The sequence below is a fragment of the Myxine glutinosa genome, chromosome 14 (assembly GCF_964187855.1).
Source record: "Myxine glutinosa chromosome 14, kmMyxGlut1.1, whole genome shotgun sequence".
Lineage (NCBI taxonomy): Eukaryota > Metazoa > Chordata > Myxini > Myxiniformes > Myxinidae > Myxine > Myxine glutinosa.
Genome location: NC_136274.1, coordinates 5,075,554 through 5,089,085, shown reverse-complemented (window position 1 = coordinate 5,089,085; position 13,532 = coordinate 5,075,554). Strand labels below are relative to the sequence as shown.

The 13,532-nt window shown below is 41.4% G+C and overlaps 1 long non-coding RNA gene across 2 annotated transcripts in view; it reads left to right on the top strand.

Annotated features, from left to right (window-relative positions):
* The first annotated feature begins 2,633 nt into the window (after positions 1-2,633).
* Positions 2,634-13,532, top strand: part of LOC137417191 (uncharacterized) — a 38,402-nt gene continuing 27,503 nt past the window's right edge. For both annotated transcript variants that reach the window (XR_013621454.1, XR_010986916.2), the window contains exons 1-2: positions 2,634-2,865; positions 3,051-3,102. This is a non-coding gene — a long non-coding RNA (uncharacterized LOC137417191). The remainder of the gene's footprint in view (positions 2,866-3,050; positions 3,103-13,532) is intronic.

Here is a 13,532-nt window from a genome sequence, read left to right as displayed (position 1 = left end):
ATGTGTGTTTTGGCGGATGTGTTAGTTTGGCGAAAGTGTTTGTTTGGCTAATGTGTATGTTTGGCGGATGTGTTAGTTTGGCGGATTACTTAGTTTGGCGCATGTGTATGTTTGGCGGATGTGTTACTTTGGTGGATGTCTTAGTTTGGCGCATGTGTTTGTTTGGCGGAGGTGTTAGTTTGGCGGATTACTTAGTTTGGCACATGTGTTTGTTTGGCGGATGTGTTATTTTGGCGGATGTCTTAGTTTGGCGCATGTGTTTGTTTGGTGGATGTGTTTGTTTGGCAGATGTCTTAGTTTGGCGCATGTGTTTGTTTGGCGGATGGCTTAGTTTGGCGCATGTGTTTGTTTGGCGCATGTGTTTGTTTTGCGGATGTGTTAGTTTGGCGCATGTGTTTGTTTTGGTGGATGTGTTTGTTTGGCGGATGTCTTAGTTTGGCGCATGTGTTTGTTTGGCAGTTGTGTTAGTTTGGCGGATGTCTTAGTTTGGCGAAAGTGTTTTTTCGCGGATGTGTTAGTTTGGAGGATGTCTTAGTTTGGCTCATGTGTTTGTTTGGCGGATGTGTTTGTTTGGCGGGTGTCTTAGTTTGGCGCATGTGTTTGTTTGGCGGATGTGTTCGTTTGGCGGACATCTTTGTTTGGCGCATGTGTTTGTTTGGCGGATGTCTTAGTTTTGTGCATGTGTTTGTTTGGCAGATGTGTTAGTTTGTCAGATGTCTTAATTTGGCGCATGTGTTTGTTTGGCGGATGTGTTCGTTTGGCGGATGTCTTAGTTTGGTGCATGTGTTTGTTTTGCGGATGTGTTTGTTTGCCGGATGTCTTAGTTTGGCGCATGTGTTTGTTTGGCAGATATGTTCGTTTGGCGGATGTCTTAGTTTGGCGGATGTGTTAGTTTGGCAGATGTCTTACTTTGGCGCATGTGTTTGTTTGGCGGATGTGTTAGTTTGGCGCATGTGTTCATTTGGAGAAAGTGTTTGTTGGCGGATGTGTTGGTTTGGCGGATGTCTTAGTTTGGCGCATGTATTTGTTTGGCGGATGTGTTAGTTTGTCGGATGTCTTAGTTTGGCGAAAGTGTTTGTTTGGCGCATGTGTGTTTTGGCGGATGTGTTAGTTTGGCGAAAGTGTTTGTTTGGCGGATGTGTATGTTTGGCGGATGTGTTAGTTTGGTGGATTACTTAGTTTGGCGCATGTGTATGTTTGGCGGATGTGTTACTTTGGCGGATGTGTTAGTTTGGCGAAAGTGTTTGTTTGGCGGATGTGTATGTTTGGCGGATGTGTTAGTTTGGCGGATGACTTATTTTGGCGCATGTTTGTTTGGCGGATGTGTTCGTTTGGCGCATGTGTTTATTTGGCACATGTGTTTGTTTGGCAGATGTGTTAGTTTGGCGGATGTCTGAGTTTGGCGCATGTGTTTATTTGGCGGATGTGTTAGTTTGGTGGATGTCTTACTTTGGCGCATGTGTTTGTTTGGTGGATGTGTTAGTTTGGCGGATGTCTTAGTTTGGCGAAAGTGTTTGTTTGGCGGATGTGTGAGTTTGTCGGATGTCTTAGTTTGGCGAAAGTCTTTGTTTGGCGCGTGTTTGTTTGGTGGATGTGTTTGTTTGGCAGATGTCTTAGTTTGGCGCATGTGTTTGTTTGGCGGATGTGTTAGTTTGGCGGATGACTTATTTTGGCGCATGTGTTTGTTTGGTGGATGTGTTAGTTTGGCGCATGTGTTTATTTGGCACATGTGTTTGTTTGGCAGATGTGTTAGTTTGGCGGATGTCTGAGTTTGGCGCATGTGTTTATTTGGCGGATGTGTTAGTTTGGTGGATGTCTTACTTTGACGCATGTGTTTGTTTGGCGGATGTGTTTGTTTGGCGGATGTCTTAATTTGGCACATGTGTTTGTTTGGCGGATGTGTTAGTTTGGCGGATGTCTTAGTTTGGCCCAGGTTCCACAAAATAAAACTTCCACAAAACATATGGCATTAAATTACCTCCGATAAAATAATGACTAATCGTATAAAGTTTCATTTTTTTAGGTGTAATTGCAGCATCTGTATTCCATACTATGAGAGAGATGTGTGTCGTTGGTTGTTATCTCCATAATTTGGGTTTTAGAATGGATAACGGAGTCCCCATAGGACTCGAAGAATCCACACCCATTTCGGTAAAGGATTGTGATTCATGTGCTAAGTTGTGAAGTTTTGTTGTTCTCAGAGTTTAGTTCCGAGGGCTCTTTTTCAGGATCGTCAAACCTCCAAATGTAGATTTTGTGGTAATGCTCCCAGGTATGGTTTTTAAAATCTCAGTGAGGTTCTTCTTCATCATTTCTGTTGCTCCAAATTTATCACTGGTACAATTTCGATGCTCTTCAGCTTCGATGATCTCTTGATCTCATTTTTCAGATCCTAGTATTTGGTCATTTTCTTGATTTCTGCGTTGTTTAGGCCAAAATCGCTGGGTACTGATATTTCAATCAACAATGCTGTCTTTTCCTTTTTGTTCCTGAGTACAATGTCCGGATGCAATGATTTGTTTTCTATGTTCATGCTCAATGGAATCATCAGGTCGTATGTGAGCATGACGTCCTCATTTTCACTGATAATCCTTGGTTCGTGTTTCCATAAGTTTTCTGGTACTCGTATGTTTAAATTTTTTACAGATATTCCAATGAATCGCTTTGCATACTTTTTTGTGCTGTTGTGTGTAAAGTTGTTCTGATAATAGTGTTTTGCATCCTGAGAGCAGGTGAATAGTACTTTTTGTATCTGTCTTGCAGAATCTACACTTTTCCATCTGGCTCAGTCCCACCATTTTTTAAAAATCCATTGGTGTAGTGTCCTTGATCTTGGGCATTTATTATATTTGTTCTCTGTCCCAGGTGAGCTGATATCTTCTTCACCATTCTAATGAGCCTTCTTTGTCTATCCCCACTCTGTCCAATTATTTTTTTGTATTTTCCTGCTCTTTTGTCTTTTTCCCAGTTGTTGGTGTATATTTCTTGATATTTATTTCCATATATTTATTTTGTCTTTTTTGTTGGGGCTGTATTTGTTGCCGTTTCAGTTTCCTGTGCGGCATCTTCTATTCACACCTGCTTTTGGAAATTCTTTTCAAGGTGAGTTAGGGATACTTTTGTGTGTGTATGTGTGGGTGTGTGTTTCTGTGTGTGTATATGCATGCGTGTCTGTCACCATTTTTCTCAGAAATAGCTAAACGGCTCTTTCTCAACCGTTGAGGTTTATCAGTGAGTGTAGAGGAGTGTTATAGGTTAAAAAAAAAAAGAAGAAGATTTTCAAAAACAAAAGTTGCAGGTTTTTTGATTTATTTTAATCGCTATATAGTGCATATATGGAAATGCTGTTGAATACAGATCATGAATGGGACGGCAACATAGAGAGTAACCCAGTTTTAGGACCGACAGAGAAGATAACTGAGAAGGAAGTTGAGGAAGCGATAAAATCAATGAAGAGTAGAAAAGCGGGAGGGCCGACTGGAGTTGTGGGAGATATGTTGAAGGCAGCAGGAAGTTGGGGTGTGAAGAGAATGACAGAGATCTGTAATCTGGTGGTGAATGAAGGCCGCATTCCAGTGGTTTGGGAACTGAGTACCTTCGTCCCTCGATACAAGGGGAAAGGTGACGCTCTGGAGTGTGGCTCGTACCGAGCGATAAAGTTATTGGAGTATGGAATGAAGGTATTGGAAAGGGTGTTGGAGAGGAGGATAAGGAAGAAGGTGAAGATCGACGAAATGCAGTTTGGATTTATGCCAGGAAGAGGAACGACAGACGCACTCTTTATTGTGAGGCAGTTGCAGGAGAAGGACATGGTGAAGAGGAAGAAGTTGTTACTTGGGTTTGTTGATCTGGAGAAAGCATTCGATAGGGTTCCACGCGAAGTATTGACATGGGCATTGAGGAAGTTAGAAGTGAAGGCATGGTTGATCAGAGTCGTGATTGCAATGTACAAAAGAGCACGCACAGCTGTAAGGACGAAGGATGGGAACAGTGGTGAGTTTGAGGTGAAGGTGGGAGTGTATCAGGGGTCGGTACTAAGTCCACTACTATTTGTAGCTCTGCAACCTACATTTCTACTACATTCCTACAGGTCGCACAAGATCTGCCTGCAACCCTCTTTTGGTTAAACTGCCAAAATCAAGACTCTCTGCTCACCTTCACTCCTTCATTCCTCTTTTCTCCCGCCTCTGGAACAAACTCCCTCACTCTCTTCAATCCCACTCCACCCTCCAAGTCTTTAAAACAGCTGTTCACCACCATCTCTTATCTTCCCCCATCCAAAACCTTGATCTTTTCTACCCCTGCTAATTTCACCCCAATTCCACTTTTTGAAATACCAACTTTTGTCCTGTAAGTCCTTGGTGTCCTTGTGCTTTATACTTCTCCCTCCCCCCCCCCCCCCCCGCCCACTTCCCACGCCTCCTCCCCCCGGGCCCTCTCCCTTCCACACATCTCCCTGCTCTCGGATGTTGTGTGTGTGTGTGCTTCCCCTTTTCTCCCCATCTTGTCTTCCGCTCCCTCGTTTTGTGTATTTTGTTTGTCTGGTCGATTTGTTTGTGAAGTTAATGTTAGCTCTTTCACGAGCCTCGATTCAGTATACAAAACAAAACAAAACAAAAAAAAAAAAGCTGTGATGGATGGTGCTGGCTCAGAACGTAAAGGAGGGTTTTTTTTTTGTTTGTTTGTTTTTTTTTGTATACAAGATCGAGGCTCGTGAAAGAGCGAACATTAATCACACAGAAAGACAAACAGACACATAAAACAAATAACATCGGGAGCGGTAGACAAGATGGGGAGAGAGGGGGAAGGACACAAACACAACATTTGAGAGCAGGGACCGAGGGACATGGAGACATCGAGAGATCTGTGGGAGGGAGAGGGCTTTGGGGGGGAGGCATATGAAGGGGGGGGGGGGTGGGAGAGGTATAAACATATGGACACTGCCAGGATTTCCAGGAAAGAAGTTGGAATTTCAAACAAGGTGGATCTGGGGTGAATTAGTGGGGGTAGAAAAGATCAAGGTTTTGGATGGGGGAAGATAAGAGATGGTGGTGAACAGCTGTTTTAAAGACCCGGAGGGAGGAGAGGGATTGAAGGGAGTGTGGGAGTTTGTTCCAGAGGCGGGAGAAAAGAGGAATGAAAGAGTGAAGGTGAGCAGAGAGCCGAGATTTCGGCAGTTTAACCATCAGAGGGTTGCTGGCAGATCTTGTGCGACCTGTAGGAATATTTGGGGGACAGCGCACAGAGAGAGCTGGGGGAGCAAGGCCGGAGAGGAGTCGGTAGAAGACAGAAAGACCACCTACCTGCCTGCGGTGAGTGAGTGAAAGGCCCTCAGAGATAGCTTCATCGCGGGAGATTCCAATGATTTTGAAAGCTTTGGATTCAACAGCGTGAAGCCGAGCCAGGTGTGAGGCAGGAGCACCAGCCCATAGGGGAGAACAGTATTCCATTGAGCTGCGGATGAAAGCCTTGTATGTGGTGAGGAGCTCAGGTGTGCCGAGGAAGGACTTCGCACGACGGAGGATGCCCAGTCGGCGACTGGCTTTGGAGGCCAGCTTGGAAATGTGGTTTTCCCAAGAAAGATCATGGCAGATAGTGAGACCCAAAAGCTTGAGCGACAGAACTTCTTGGAGAGGATTGTTGAGAAAGTAGATGGGAGGGTTGTCCAGTCGATCTTTTCGGAGAGACATAGTAAGAGAGTGAGATTTGTCAGGATTGAAAGACATGTTCCACTTGTTTGACCAGTCTGTGATTTTGTCCAGGTCTTCAGAGAGTGAGGAGGCTGCAGACTGCCGATCTGAGGGAAGAGGCATGGAGCGGCAGAGAGTGGAGTCATCAGCAAAGAGATAGAGAGGATTTTCCAGAGAGTCGGAGAGATTTTAGAGAGAGGGTTTACCGTGGGAGTTGTTGTATGCAGATGATCTGGTGTTGATTGCGGAAAGTATGGATGGACTGAAGGAAAAGATGAACAAGTGGAAGGAATGTATGGAGACAAAAGGTCTAAAGGTGAATATAGGAAAGTCAAAGGTGATGGCAAGTGGTAAAGCATGTGGTGAGGTGGAAAGAACTGGGAAGTGGCCATGTGCTGTGTGCAGGAAGGGTGTCGGAGTGAACTCCATTCAAGGTACAATCTGCGCCGAGTGGGTTTATCAAAAATGTAGTGGTCTGAGAGGGTCATTAACCAGTGTGGCAGCTACATTCAAATGTTAGGTGTGCACAGAGGGAGCTGCAGATGGAGGAAATCTTGAGTTGTATCTTGGAGACGGCGTGAAGCTGGAAGGTGTGAAATCATTTTGCTACCTCGGAGACATGCTGAATGGAGAAGGTGGATCAGACATGGCAACGGTTGCTAGAGTGAGATGTGCATGGAAGAAGTTTCGGGAACTGAGTGACGTGCTGACGAGGAGGGGAGTGTCGTTGAAGATTAAGGGAAAGGTGTACGCTGCATGTGAGAAGTGTTATGATTTATGGGAGCGAGACATGGGTAATGAACGTTGAGCAGCAATGAAGGCTGGAAAGGGTGGAAATGGGAATGGTTCGGTGGATGTGCGGAGTATCTTTGAGAGAGAGGAAGACAAATGATGAATTGCGAAAGATGATGGGAATAGAGCCTGGGATTGATGCTGTGAAGAGGAACAGGTTGAGATGGTTTGGTCATGTGTTGAGGAAGTATGAAAGTGACTGGTTGAGAAGAGTCATAGAAATGAATGTAGAAGGAAGTAGAGGACGGGGAAGACCGAGAAAGTCTTGGCTAAAGATGGTGGAAGAAGAAATGCGGACAAGGAGGTTAACAAGGAGAGATTTCCAAAAATAGGGCAAAATGGAGAAGATTGTCATGGGGACCGCAAGGCTAACCGGTCTAGCAGGGAAAATGGCCTTAAAATGCATGTTGTTTGTTGTTGTTGTTCTGTAGTGCATAAGTACTATGTTAAAAGTACCTTCACCTATGCGAAAGGTAAAATTAAATTATCCCCGACCCCATTAATTAGTTGTTGTAGGGAATTGTTTTAGGCCCCCACAAAAAAACATAAAACAAATTTCTTCAAAATGCCCACACGATTAGAACAGCATCGGGCAACACCAGGTACCCATGCTAATCTACTACATTTGAGAGCCATTGGTCTTTCTGTCTGTGTGTCGCCATTTTTCTCAGAGATAGCTGAACGGATCTTCGTCAAACTTTCAGAGGCTCGTCAGTGAGTGCCTGGGGGTGTTTCAAGCAAAAAAAAAAAAAAACTTTATTTTTTAATTAGTTCGTTCATTCTTTTGAATTTTTTTTTTTTTAATCGCTCTATAGTGCCTAAGCCTTTTTGATTAATGGCAGTTATATACAAGTACATATTCGCATAGATAAATACAAAACAATTACTAGACATTTGAACACAAATAATAAAAGAATTCCTGAAGCGGTCCTGCTAGTTACATATACAGGAGTAGAACAGCACCAGGTAACACGGTGTACCCCTGCTAATGCTATGTACAGGAATAGAACAGCACCAGGTAACACCATGTACCCATGCTAATGCTATATACAGGATTACAACAGCACCAGGTAACACCGTGTACCCCTGCTAATGCTCTGTACAGGATTAGAACAGCACCAGGTAACACCGTGTACCCCTGCTAATGCTATATCCAGGATTAGAACAGCACCAGGTAACACCGTGTACCCCTGCTAATGCTATATACAGGATTAGAACAGCACCAGGTAACACCGTGTACCCCTGCTAATGCTATGTACAGGAATAGAACAGCACCAGGTAACACCGTGTACCCCTGCTAATGCTATATCCAGGATTAGAACAGCACCAGGTAACACCGTGTACCCCTGCTAATGCTATATACAGGATTAGAACAGCACGAGGTAACACCATGTACCACTGCTAATGCTATATACAGGATTAGAACAGCACCAGGTAACACCATGTACCCATGCTAATGCTATATACAGGAATAGAACAGCACCAGGTAACACCATGTACCACTGCTAATGCTAAATACAGGATTAGAACAGCACCAGTTAACACCGTGTACCCCTGCTAATGCTATATACAGGATTAGAACAGCACCAGGTAACACCGTGTACCCCTGCTAATGCTATATATAAAGGATTAAAACAGCACCAGGTAACACCATGTACCCATGCTAATGCTATATACAGGATTATAACAGCACCAGGTAACACCGTGTACCCATGCTAATGCTATATACAGGATTAGAACAGCACCAGGTAACACCAGGTACCCCTGCTAATGCTATATACAGGATTAGAACAGTACCAGTTAACACCGTGTACCCATGCTAATGCTATATACAGGATTAGAACAGCACCAGGTAACACCGTGTACCCCTGCTAATGCTATATCCAGGATTAGAACAGCACCAGGTAACACCATGTACCCATGCTAATGCTATATATACAGGATTAAAACAGCACCAGGTAACAACGTGTACCCATGCTAATGCTATATACAGGATTAGAGCAGCACCAGGTAACACCAGGTACCCCTGCTAATGCTATATACAGGATTAGAACAGCACCAGTTAACACCGTGTACCCCTGCTAATGCTATATACAGGATTAGAACAGCACCAGGTAACACCATGTACCCATGCTAATGCTATATACAGGATTAGAGCAGCACCAGGTAACACCATGTACCCATGCTAATGCTATATATACAGGATTAAAACAGCACCAGGTAACACCAGGTACCCATGCTAATGCTATATACAGGATTAGAACAGCACCAGTTAACACCGTGTACCCATGCTAATACTATATACAGGATTAGAACAGCACCAGGTAACACCATGTACCCATGCTAATGCTCTATATACAGGATTAAAACAGCACCAGGTAACACCAGGTACCCATGCTAATGCTATATACAGGATTAGAACAGCACCAGGTAACACCGTGTACCCCTGCTAATGCTATATACAGGATTAGAACAGCACCAGGTAACACCATGTACCACTGCTAATGCTATATACAGGATTAGAACAGCACCAGGTAACACCGTGTACCCCTGCTAATGCTATATACAGGAATAGAACAGCACCAGGTAACACCATGTACCACTGCTAATGCTATATACAGGATTAGAACAGCACCAGGTAACACCATGTACCACTGCTAATGCTATATACAGGATTAGAACAGCACCAGGTAACACCATGTACCCATGCTAATGCTATATACAGGATTAGAACAGCACCAGGTAACACCATGTACCCATGCTAATGCTATATACAGGATTAGAACAGCACCAGGTAACACCATGTACCACTGCTAATGCTATATACAGGATTAGAACAGCACCAGGTAACACCAGGTACCCATGCTAATGCTATATACAGGATTATAACAGCACCAGGTAACACCATGTACCCATGCTAATGCTATATACAGGATTAGAACAGCACCAGGTAACACCATGTACCCATGCTAATGCTATATACAGGAATAGAACAGCACCAGGTAACACCATGTACCACTGCTAATGCTATATACAGGATTAGAACAGCACCAGGTAACACCAGGTACCCATGCTAATGCTATATACAGGATTATAACAGCACCAGGTAACACCATGTACCCATGCTAATGCTATATACAGGATTAGAACAGCACCAGGTAACACCAGGTACCCATGCTAATGCTATATACAGGATTATAACAGCACCAGGTAACACCATGTACCCATGCTAATGCTATATACAGGATTAGAACAGCACCAGGTAACACCGTGTACCCCTGCTAATGCTATGTACAGGAATAGAACAGCACCAGGTAACACCGTGTACACCTGCTGGTATAGAATAAAGTAAGTGATGTTATCGTTATCACGTATACCTATACCGGTTTTTACCTTTCAAATGCAAAACCTGCAACGTATATCATTTTGTGTTTGATCGCTATGCTGCCATGGGATGATTCCTCTACCTTCCAGACCAATCACAAACTTCAAAGTAGAATGAATAACTATCTTTGCTGGTGAAGGCTCCTGTCGATCTGGGTCGTCTCACAGGTGGAACGATGGATGGAATCAAAAGGGAATCGATTTTGGTTTGCCAACTGCTCTGGGAAGCAAGGAAAAGCTGCCATTTTGTGCATTAATCCTTCATCGGAGGGAAAGAAAGCTCACACCTTTCCACCTGAAGGGTGCAAAAAGATCCTGCCAACTTTTGCTCCAATGAAAGGTTAATGGCTGAAACGTTGGCTTCTCCTTGCTTCCCATGGCGATTGGCATACAGTACCTCAGTCAATGTTATGTTGATTTCATCGGTGACATCTTATTGCTTTATTCAATCGTTGCCGGTCAATCGATCAGCCGGCCCTGATTGGTTAACATAATAGGACATCACATACCTTCACCTTTAACGTATACGCTCCCTCAACAATTCTGAGCAATTAGGAAGAGATACCCAGGTGAACCCCATCGGCATGAACATGAATCAACCCCACAATTTACAAATCAACCAACACTTGAGTGGTTCAGATCAATATGGAGCTCCAGCACAAATTTAGTCTAACTGGAACAAGTTTAGTCTAACTGGAACAAATTTAGTCTAACTGGAACAAATTTAGTCTAACTGGAACAAGTTTAGTCTAACTGGAACAAATTTAGACTAACTGGAACAAATTTAGTCTAACTGGAACAAGTTTAGTCTAACTGGAACAAATTTAGTCTAACTGGAACAAATTTAGTCTAACTGGAACAAGTTTAGTCTAACTGGAACAAGTTTAGTCTAAATGGAACAAGCTTAGTCTAACTGGAACAAATTTAGTCTAACTGGAACAAATTTAGTCTAACTGGAACAAATTTAGTCTAACTGGAACAAATTTAGTCTAACTGGAACAGATTTAGTCTAAATGGAACAAGCTTAGTCTAACTGGAACTCTTTCGTCTAACTGGAACTCTTTAGTCTAACGGGAACTCTTTAGTCTAACTGGAACAAATTTAGTCTAACTGGAACAAATTTAGTCTAACTGGAACAGATTTAGTGTAACTGGAACAAATTAAATCTAACTGGCACAAATTTAGTCTAATTGAAACTCTTTAGACTAACTGGAACAAATTTAGTCTAACTGAAACTCTTTAGACTAACTGGAACAAATTTAGTCTAACTGGAACAAATTTAGTCTAACTGGAACAAATTTAGTTTAACTTGAACTCTTTTGTCCAACGGGAACTATTTAGTCTAACTGGAACAAATTTAGTCTAACTGGAACTCTTTAGTCTAACTGGAACAAATTTAGTCTAACTGGAACAAATTTAGTCTAACTGGAACAAATTTAGTCTAACTGGAACAAGTTTAGCCTAACTGGAACCAATTTAGTCTAACTGGAACAAATTTAGTCTAACTGGAACAAGTTTAGTCTAACTGGAACAAGTTTAGCCTAACTGGAACCAATTTAGTCTAACTGGAACAAATTTAGTCTAACTGGAACAAGTTTAGTCTAACTGGAACAAGTTTAGTCTAAATGGAACAAGCTTAGTCTAACTGGAACAAATTTAGTCTAACTGGAACAAATTTAGTCTAACTGGAACAAATTTAGTCTAACTGGAACAAGTTTAGTCTAACTGGAACAAATTTAGACTAACTGGAACAAATTTAGTCTAACTGGAACAAGTTTAGTCTAACTGGAACAAGTTTAGTCTAAATGGAACAAGCTTAGTCTAACTGGAACAAATTTAGTCTAACTGGAACAAATTTAGTCTAACTGGAACAAATTTAGTCTAACTGGAACAAATTTAGTTTAACTTGAACTCTTTTGTCCAACGGGAACTATTTAGTCTAACTGGAACAAATTTAGTCTAACTGGAACTCTTTAGTCTAACTGGAACAAATTTAGTCTAACTGGAACAAATTTAGTCTAACTGGAACAAGTTTAGTCTAACTGGAACAAGTTTAGTCTAAATGGAACAAGCTTAGTCTAACTGGAACAAATTTAGTCTAACTGGAACAAATTTAGTCTAACTGGAACAAGTTTAGTCTAACTGGAACAAATTTAGTCTAACTGGAACAAATTTAGTCTAACTGGAACAAATTTAGTCTAACTGGAACAAATTTAGTCTAACTGGAACAAGTTTAGTCTAACTGGAACAAATTTAGTCTAACTGGAACAAATTTAGTCTAAATGGAACAAGCTTAGTCTAACTGGAACAAATTTAGTCTAACTGGAACAAATTTAGTCTAACTGGAACAAATTTAGTCTAACTGGAACAAGTTTAGTCTAAATGGAACAAGCTTAGTCTAACTGGAACAAATTTAGTCTAACTGGAACAAATTTAGTCTAACTGGAACAAATTTAGTCTAACTGGAACAAGTTTAGTCTAACTGGAACAAATTTAGTCTAACTGGAACAAATTTAGTCTAACTGGAACAAGTTTAGTCTAACTGGAACAAGTTTAGTCTAAATGGAACAAGCTTAGTCTAACTGGAACAAATTTAGTCTAACTGGAACAAATTTAGTCTAACTGGAACAAATTTAGTCTAACTGGAACAAATTTAGTCTAACTGGAACAAATTTAGTCTAAATGGAACAAGCTTAGTCTAACTGGAACTCTTTCGTCTAACTGGAACTCTTTAGTCGAACTGGAACAAATTTAGTCTCAATGGAACAAATTTAGTCTAACTGGAACAAGTTTAGTCTAACTGGAACAAATTTAGTCTAACTGGAACAAATTTAGTCTAACAGGAACTCTTTAGTCTAACGGGAACTCTTTAGTCTAACTGGAACAAATTTAGTCTAACTGGAACAAATTTAGTCTAACTGGAACAGATTTAGTGTAACTGGAACAAATTAAATCTAACTGGCACAAATTTAGTCTAATTGAAACTCTTTAGACTAACTGGAACAAATTTAGTCTAACTGGAACAAATTTAGTCTAACTGGAACAAATTTAGTTTAACTTGAACTCTTTTGTCCAACGGGAACTATTTAGTCTAACTGGAACAAATTTAGTCTAACTGGAACTCTTTAGTCTAACTGGAACAAATTTAGTCTAACTGGAACAAATTTAGTCTAACTGGAACAAGTTTAGTCTAACTGAAACAAGTTTAGTCTAAATGGAACAAGCTTAGTCTAACTGGAACAAATTTAGTCTAACTGGAACAAATTTAGTCTAACTGGAACAAATTTAGTCTAACTGGAACAAGTTTAGTCTAACTGGAACAAATTTAGTCTAACTGGAACAAATTTAGTCTAACTGGAACAAGTTTAGTCTAACTGGAACAAGTTTAGTCTAAATGGAACAAGCTTAGTCTAACTGGAACAAATTTAGTCTAACTGGAACAAATTTAGTCTAACTGGAACAAATTTAGTCTAACTGGAACAAATTTAGTCTAACTGGAACAAATTTAGTCTAAATGGAACAAGCTTAGTCTAACTGGAACTCTTTCGTCTAACTGGAACTCTTTAGTCGAACTGGAACAAATTTAGTCTCAATGGAACAAATTTAGTCTAACTGGAACAAGTTTAGTCTAACTGGAACAAGTTTAGTCTAACTGGAACAAATTTA